Source organism: Lissotriton helveticus, chromosome 5_1 (assembly GCF_964261635.1).
Source record: "Lissotriton helveticus chromosome 5_1, aLisHel1.1, whole genome shotgun sequence".
Classification (NCBI taxonomy): domain Eukaryota; kingdom Metazoa; phylum Chordata; class Amphibia; order Caudata; family Salamandridae; genus Lissotriton; species Lissotriton helveticus.
In genome coordinates, this window is record NC_136065.1 from 28310208 (window position 1) to 28317750 (window position 7543).

At 44.1% G+C, this 7543-nt stretch overlaps 1 long non-coding RNA gene across 1 annotated transcript; it reads right to left on the bottom strand.

Annotated features, from left to right (window-relative positions):
- Nucleotides 1–2905: 2905 nt before the first annotated feature.
- On the bottom strand, nucleotides 2906–7267 carry LOC144754099 (uncharacterized). Its single transcript, XR_013594659.1, has 2 exons — nucleotides 3117–7267; nucleotides 2906–3074 (listed from the first exon to the last, which is right to left on the bottom strand). It is a non-coding gene; the product is annotated as an uncharacterized LOC144754099 (long non-coding RNA).
- Between the last annotated feature and the right edge of the window lie 276 nt (nucleotides 7268–7543).

A 7543-nucleotide genomic window follows, 5' to 3' on the forward strand; every position in this document is an offset into this window, starting at 1 on the left:
TGTATAGGTACCCTAATATAGGCCCGGGTAACATCATAACCCTTCACCTATATTCGTCCCCTACACTACATACATAACGGGCTTTAGGATTGACCCTTTACCTAGTTACAGTACTGCTCACAGAATGTGGAGTTTTCCCTGAATAATAGCCTCATACATTATGCATGAGGATTCATGAGGAATCTTGTAAACTCAGCAGGACCTGATACTGCATAATAACTATGTACAAGATTCATCCCAAGTCCGACAGTGGCACAGCAAGGTAGAACCCCTGGGGAGACCTCTGGGTATAAATACATCACATCTTGGTGAGACAGAGAGAGGAGATCAGGGCTTCCCTGCCGACACACTGATGTGAGACGCTGAGGTTCCTGCATGCAGACCCTCCGGCTCGCAGTGGTCTGAACATCCCTTGCGGGGTGTCCAGCTCAAGACCAAGACGAGGACCCACAGTCTCAGACTTTAGGTAATGGGGTTGACTTTATCCTAAAAGTATTCCTGGCTTTACACCTACTGACATGCCAGGTACACTTAGGTACATCTAGTAAGGGTTGTTTCGCACTAGTACCCATTTTACGGTCATGTATTTTATATACAGGCCTGTATTCATGGTTTTGGTAAAATGGTAGAAATCTACATTCCTTTTACCTTTCTAGTGCTTCTAGTAATTTATATCTGTTTCTGTCTAACGATTGTTTCAGCACACTTATCTTACACTAGAATAACGACTGTTCAATATATGCTTATTGAAAACGTCCCTACCGTTTATTCTGTGTATCTCTCTGAGACAAAGTGAGCACTGTTTCCACGGTCCTGAGGGATCAGGGTTGTCATGTTCGATAGTTGCCAAGAACTAATCTTTCCTTAGTAAGAAGAGTTTCTAGTGGCACTGTGAGCCAGCTGGTACACAGGCTAACATACACGGTGGGGATGTCTGGAATCAGTCTGGACACAAGGCATACAGTGTATGTTGTCTAAACGCGCAGATCGTATATAGGGTAAAAAGGAGCTACACGACAGTTCCTGATAGAGAGAGATCAGAGTTTTATCTAGTGGCTGTTTCCACTAATGCCAAAGTAGCGCAGAGGATTAAGATGCCGGCTGCAAAGAACATATCCTTGTGTGTTCAGAGGTTTTCAGGCAGCAATAAATATGTAAAGGTAACTTTGGCGATTAATACTCCTGCTGGAGAAATGGATTAGAGTCTTATCTAATGGCTGTTTTGACTCATGTTAAAGTGACACAGAAGATTAAGATGCCTGCTGCAAAGAACATTTCCTTGTGTGTTAAAACATTTTCAGACAACAATAAAACTGTAAAGGTAACTTTGGCGATTAATTTTCCTGCTGGAGAGAGATCAGAGTTTTATCTGGTGGCAGTTTCTATTCATGCTGAAGTAGCGCAGAGGATTAAGATGCCTGCTGCAAAGAACATGTAAAAAAAAAATATATATATATCAAAATGTGAAGGTAATTTTAGAGATTAATGTCTATGCTGGGGAGAGATGGGAGTTTTATGCAATATTAAAAACTGTAAAGGTAACTTTGGCGAATGATGTTCCTGCCGGAGAAGGTCGGAGTTTTATCTAGTTGATGTTTCCTCTCCAGCTGAAGTAGCGCAGAGGATTAAGGGCCTCATGTATCAATGTTACGTTTTGCAATTCTCAAATAGCAATTTTTGAGAATCGTTATTTGAGAATCGCAAAACGCTACGTATGTAGATTTGGAGTACATATTGTGAATCCTACATATTCCTTAATTGCGAATCGCAATTAAAGAATACCTCCCCATTGATTCCTATGGGCCTAGAGGCCCCTAGGAATGAATAGGAAGACATTATCAATTTGTGATTCCCAATTATTGAATCGCAAATTGAGAATGCTATTTCAAGTGTGCAAGTGTGTCAAAAGGACACCCTGCTGCACCCCTGAAATGAGCATGGGTGCACATATGGCGAACATACATGCCCTAAGGGCACGTGTGTGCGCCACATGCCACTTTGAATAATCCGATCACGAACGCTAAAAATCTGTGAATTTCAGTGTTAGCGATCACAATTCGCCTTGATACATATGGCCCTAAGATGCCTGCTGCAAAGAACATGTTCTTGTGTGTTCAGGCGTTTTCAGGCAACAATAGAAATGTCAAGGTAACTTTGGCGATTAAAGTTCCGTTGGAGAGAGATGGGAGTTTAATCTAGTGGCTGTTTCCACTTATGCTGAAGTAGCGCAGAGGATTAAGATGCCTGCTGCAAAGAACATGTCCTTGTGTGTCTGTAAGCTTTTAGGCAACAATAAAAATGTAAAGGTAACTTTGGCGGGTAATGTTCCTGCAGGAGAGAGATGGGAGTTTTATCCAGTGGTTGTTTCCACTCAAGCTAAAGTTTCGCAGAGGATTAAGATGTCTGCTGCAAAGAAACATGTCCTTGTCTGTCCAGAGGTTTTCATGAGACAATTAAAATGTAAAGGTAACCTTTTTTTTAAAACAAAGTTTATTAAGATTTTGTGCATGTTTCAAACAGCAAGTGATTAGATTGTACATTAGACATTTCTATTGTATAACTTTATATCCTGTCAATGAGTTACCTTGAACAGTAGTTAATTAAGCATCACAATATTATAACATCTCACTTGGTGTTCTTGCTGCATACATATATCTCTATTACACTCATATTGCCACTACATATATATATATATGACTCTCAACAAAATCTTGTATTACAGCATACAATCCTGTCCCTGTCCTAGTCTAATAAACCAAAGTAACATATAATGTAATTCCCCTCCCCCCTCCCCCCCCAGCTCGGCCTCGCTTATATGCCTCTTAAGAGCAGGAGGCACCATTATATGTCCAGTCCCCTGTGAGGTGCAACCTTAGCATAATACTTGTGTTTCAGTATCAACATCCTTCCGCCCTGACTGCACACACTAATTATATGTATATTTACAATTAAACATTTGTCCTATGTGAATGCATTAATTTCTGTCGTTTTAAACTCCTCCATTAGTACATTCCATTCAAGTGAAATAGGTTTCTTACGTAATCCCCCACGTTCCTCACTTTGTATATCTTTACCTTCAGCTCTATCCATCTAAGGGCTTCGTTATACCTCTATACCTTCAGCTCTCCCCATCTAAGGGCTTCGTTATACCAATCTGAAACCGTTGGCGCTTTCTTCGTTTTCCAGCGCATTGTTATTGTTCTTTTAGCCAGTAACAGCATCAGAGTAAGAAAGCGAGTTGTAGGGCTCCCACTTTTTCTTTTAAGACCCACACCCAGCAAGCAGGAGTCTAGTGTATTTATTCGTTTCCCCAGTGCTATCGTAGCTAATACGGTATGTATTGTATACCAGTAATGCGATATTTTGGGCATGACCATATCTTGTGGACCATATCAGCATTTGGTTCCTGACCGCGAGGGCATAGATCAGCCACATCCGCAAACATCACACTGAATCTATGGGGGATAAATATGCGCGGTGTAGTATCATTATTTGAATACATTTAAACTTCGGGTTACGCGACACCTTTCTAGGATATTCCGTAATGGTTGACCATTCCTTGTCTGTTAATACCCTGCCTACATTCGCATTCCATCTTTCCCTAAGAGTCTGTAGTGATGTTGCTGTGCGCGATTTAATCCCATGAGCTAAACATTTTGTTAAACAACTCCCATTCCCCATCAAGTATAGCATGTGCACCAGCTCGTGTGTCGTAGGTGCTTGGCCATCCGGCGCGCAGGTACTACGAATAAATCTCAGTATATGTGCATGCATCAAGAAAAGTACGCTTGGCACTTCCTGTTCTCTCACAAAGGTAGCGCGGTCTGACAGCGTACCGTCTGCAAACAGCATTCCTACTGTATTCACCCCTGATTCCGACCAGACCGAAACTCGTCGTTTAGACACTATCTCTAGTGGCAAGGGTATGCCTATCAGCGGTAGGTTTGGAGCATACGGTATTTGTTGTTTAGTATAACACAGTGCCTTTCTCCAGTATTGCAAAGCCACTTTTAGTAACGGAGGTGTGTTTGGTGGCACCCTTGCATTTGGCAGAAGAAGTGTATGTAACTTACTCCCATTCCATTCTCTTTGGGACATACCGAGTTTTTGTAAATTCTGGCCCACGAGCCACTAGGCCATCCAGTGTAATTGGCTGGCGTAGCAGTATATTTTAAAGATAGGCACTCCCATTCCTCCGCTTCTATTGTATAACTGTAGCTTGGATAATCCTATCCTGCGCCTTCCAGTGCCCCAAATTAACTCCACCAGTAAGGTGTCAAGTGTTTTAAATATGTGTGTAGGAACTATTATAGGCAGGTTCGTAAAATAATAAAGTAATCTATGGAGCATCACCATTTTGGTGATTGTTATCCTCCCAGCGTCTGACAAAGGTAAAGATGTCCAAAACCTAATTTGTGATCGAAGTGTATTAATCACTCTAGTTATGTTGCCATCTATCATATTTGCCGTCTCTCTGTAGATATGTATTCCTAAATATTTAAATGTTGTTTGTGGTGTTTGAAAGTTCCATGGACCAAAATACAGCGAGTCATATAACCTTTGACCCAGAAAGGAATATGCGTAGGATTTGGTATCATTGATAGAGCGCCCAGACAGCAATTGAAACTTCTGAAATATATCCGGGAGAGGCGTGTGGTCTTTGCTAAGGTCCTCGAGATACAATCTAATGTCATCGGCGTAAGCCCAAACAATGTGGGTCTCGTTCCCCATACGTGTGCCGTGTTGTGGTGCAAGTAGACGAAGTTTGGCCCACAGAGGTTCTAAGGCCAGGACAAATATTAAAGGAGATAATGGGCAACCTTGCCGCGTACCTCGTGCCACTACATATTGTGGTGATATATAAGGCCCCGTGCGGGCTCGCGCAGTTGGGTTAGTATATAATAAAGCCAACCATTTTATGTATTGCTCAGTAGAGCACGGAACATATAGCCCCAATGCAAAGAGTTGAACGCCTGCTGCAAGTCTAGTGATATACAACCTTGTGTATTCATGTGGGAAGATGCTTTTGTCATTAGTTGGTGGAGTCTATGAATATTTAGGGCTGTACTTCTGCCGGGCACAAATCCACGTTGGTCTGCATGTATTAATTGTCGTATACATTGTTGTATCCTAATAGCCAGTAGCTTACTGAGAACCTTGTAGTCTGTGTTTAACAGTGATAAAGGTCTGTACCCTGACATGTCTGATATTTCTACCAGGTTTCAATAGGGATAACACTAAAGCCTGAAGTGTTGTGCCTGGTAACCTGCCAGTTTCTAACAATGCCTGATATCGTTTTTGAAGGTGCAGGGCTAATATTGTCATATATGTAACATATAATTCTACGGGCAGCCCATCCGACCCCGGAGCTTTATGCCTAGGAAGCGCTTTGATTGCTGCTTTAATTCCCGCTTCCGTAATAGGCTTATCTAGTTCTTCCTTATGCCCTGCCAACAATTGCAGAAGCTGGAGGTCCTCAAAGAATGTGTCAAAGTCCCTTTCGGAAAGGAGTGGCGGTGTCATATAGAGTGTCTCGTAGTATAATTTAAATGCTTCATTAATGCCCAGTTGTGTATTGACAATAACCCCCTCTGAGTTAATTACTGCTATAATAGGAGACGTCGTCAGTGTGTTGCTGATAATTCTCGCTAGTAACACTCCCGCCCTACCTGCTTCCACATGCTGCTTTTGTGTAGACAGCTGGTAGTCAATACTCTAAGGTCTTCTAATAATTCAGCATGTTGTATGTGTGCTTCTTGCAATTCCTCCTTACTAGTGTCATTTGTCAATGCGCCCCTTTCCAGAGTACCTAACCTGTTTTCTAGTGCTGTGAGTTTATCTAACAATGCTGAGGGCTCCCCTACTCTTGTGCTGATTGCAACTCCCCTAATAACTGTCTTAAAAGCATCCCATTCCATCGGTCTTGTGCTGGCGGTGTTGGCATTTTCTGTAAAATAGTTAGTAATCGCCTTGTTTCGAGTACCTGAAAGACAGAATCTTCCAATAACGACGGCTGCAATCTCCATGTAGGTATTGGTGTGGGTATCCGCCCCCACGTGAGGGTACCTTCCAGTGGATTGTGATCTGAAAGGGTCTTCCAGAGGTACATTGTGTCTGTCACATTGGGCATCAGCCTCATAGAGCAAAATATCCTGTCAAGGCGTGTATGGAGGCCGTGGGGGTGGGAGTAGGAGGAGTATTCCAAACTGTCTGGATGCTTCATTCTCCAGGAATCACCAATATTCCATCCCATTGCCCAACTTCTTAGAGCATCCGCCTGTTTACTACTATTAGTACCGTGCAGGGGTGGGTGCGACCTGTCCAAACCGACATCTAACAGCATTAAAGTCCCACGTAAAGGTAATGTTGGCAACAGTGGCGTCACTAGAGGGGTGCGGGGGGTGCGGACCGCACCGGGTGACACCCTCACATGGGGGTGACACCATCTGGTTGCGCCCCCCCCCTCCCCCCAGCAGGCCTCTGTACATGGCACCCCTGCACCGCACCCGAAGGCCTCGGAGAGACTCGATCCGCTTTAAAAACAAAAGCGAACAGAGATATTTTCTCACCTATTCGAATTAAAATGTTCTCATTAGTTAAAGTTTGAAAAGTGTAGTAATGAGGGGCCCCCGCCATTTATATGGAAAAAGACACGGTGCTAAAGAGGGGGGGCCAGGGAGGGGGGTATTAACCGCTTGGAAATTAGCTTTTACTTTAGCTGTTTCATATCGTAAAATTCTCACGTCTACAAACTCGCTGGTGCCTTGTACACAGATTTCTTTTTGCATTTTGAAAAGCTTTAAAAGAGAAACCATATGAAAGCGGCAGAGAGTGTAAAGGGGGGGGTCCTGCCCCCCCCCCCCCCGGGTTTAATGTGCGAGAGAGAGGGAGCTAGAGGGAGTAAGAAGACGAGAGAGAGAGGGAGCTAGAGGGAGTAAGAAGACGAGAGAGAGAGGGAGCTAGAGGGAGTAAGACAGAGAGAGAGGGAGCTAGAGTGAGAAAGACAGAGAGAGGGAGACAGAGGTAGCTAGAGGAAGTAAGACAGAGAGAGAGAGAGAGCTAGACGGAGAGAGGGAGCTAGGGGGAGTACGATAGAGAGGGAGCAAGACAGAGAGAGAGGGAGCAAGACAGAGAGAAAGGGAGCTAGAGGGAATAAGAGAGAGGGAGCTAGAGGGAGCAAGACAGAGAGAGAGGGCGCTAGAGGGAGTAAGACAGAGAGAGAGGGAGCTAGAGGGAGTAAGACAGAGAGAGAGGGAGACAGAGGGAGCTAGAGGGAGTAAGACAGAGAGAGAGAGGGAGCTAGACAGAAACAGAGGGAGCTAGAGGGAGTAAGACAGACAGAGAGGGAGCTAGAAAGAGAGAGGGAGCTAGAGGGAGTAAGACAGAGAGAGAGGGAGCTAGAGGGAGCGAGACAGAGAGAGGGAGCTAGAGGGAGTAAGACAGAGAGAGAGGGAGTCAGAGGGAGCTAGAGGGACCAAGACAGAGAGAGAGGGAGCTAGACAGAGAGAGCGAGCTAGAGGGAGTAAGATAGAGAGAGAGGGAG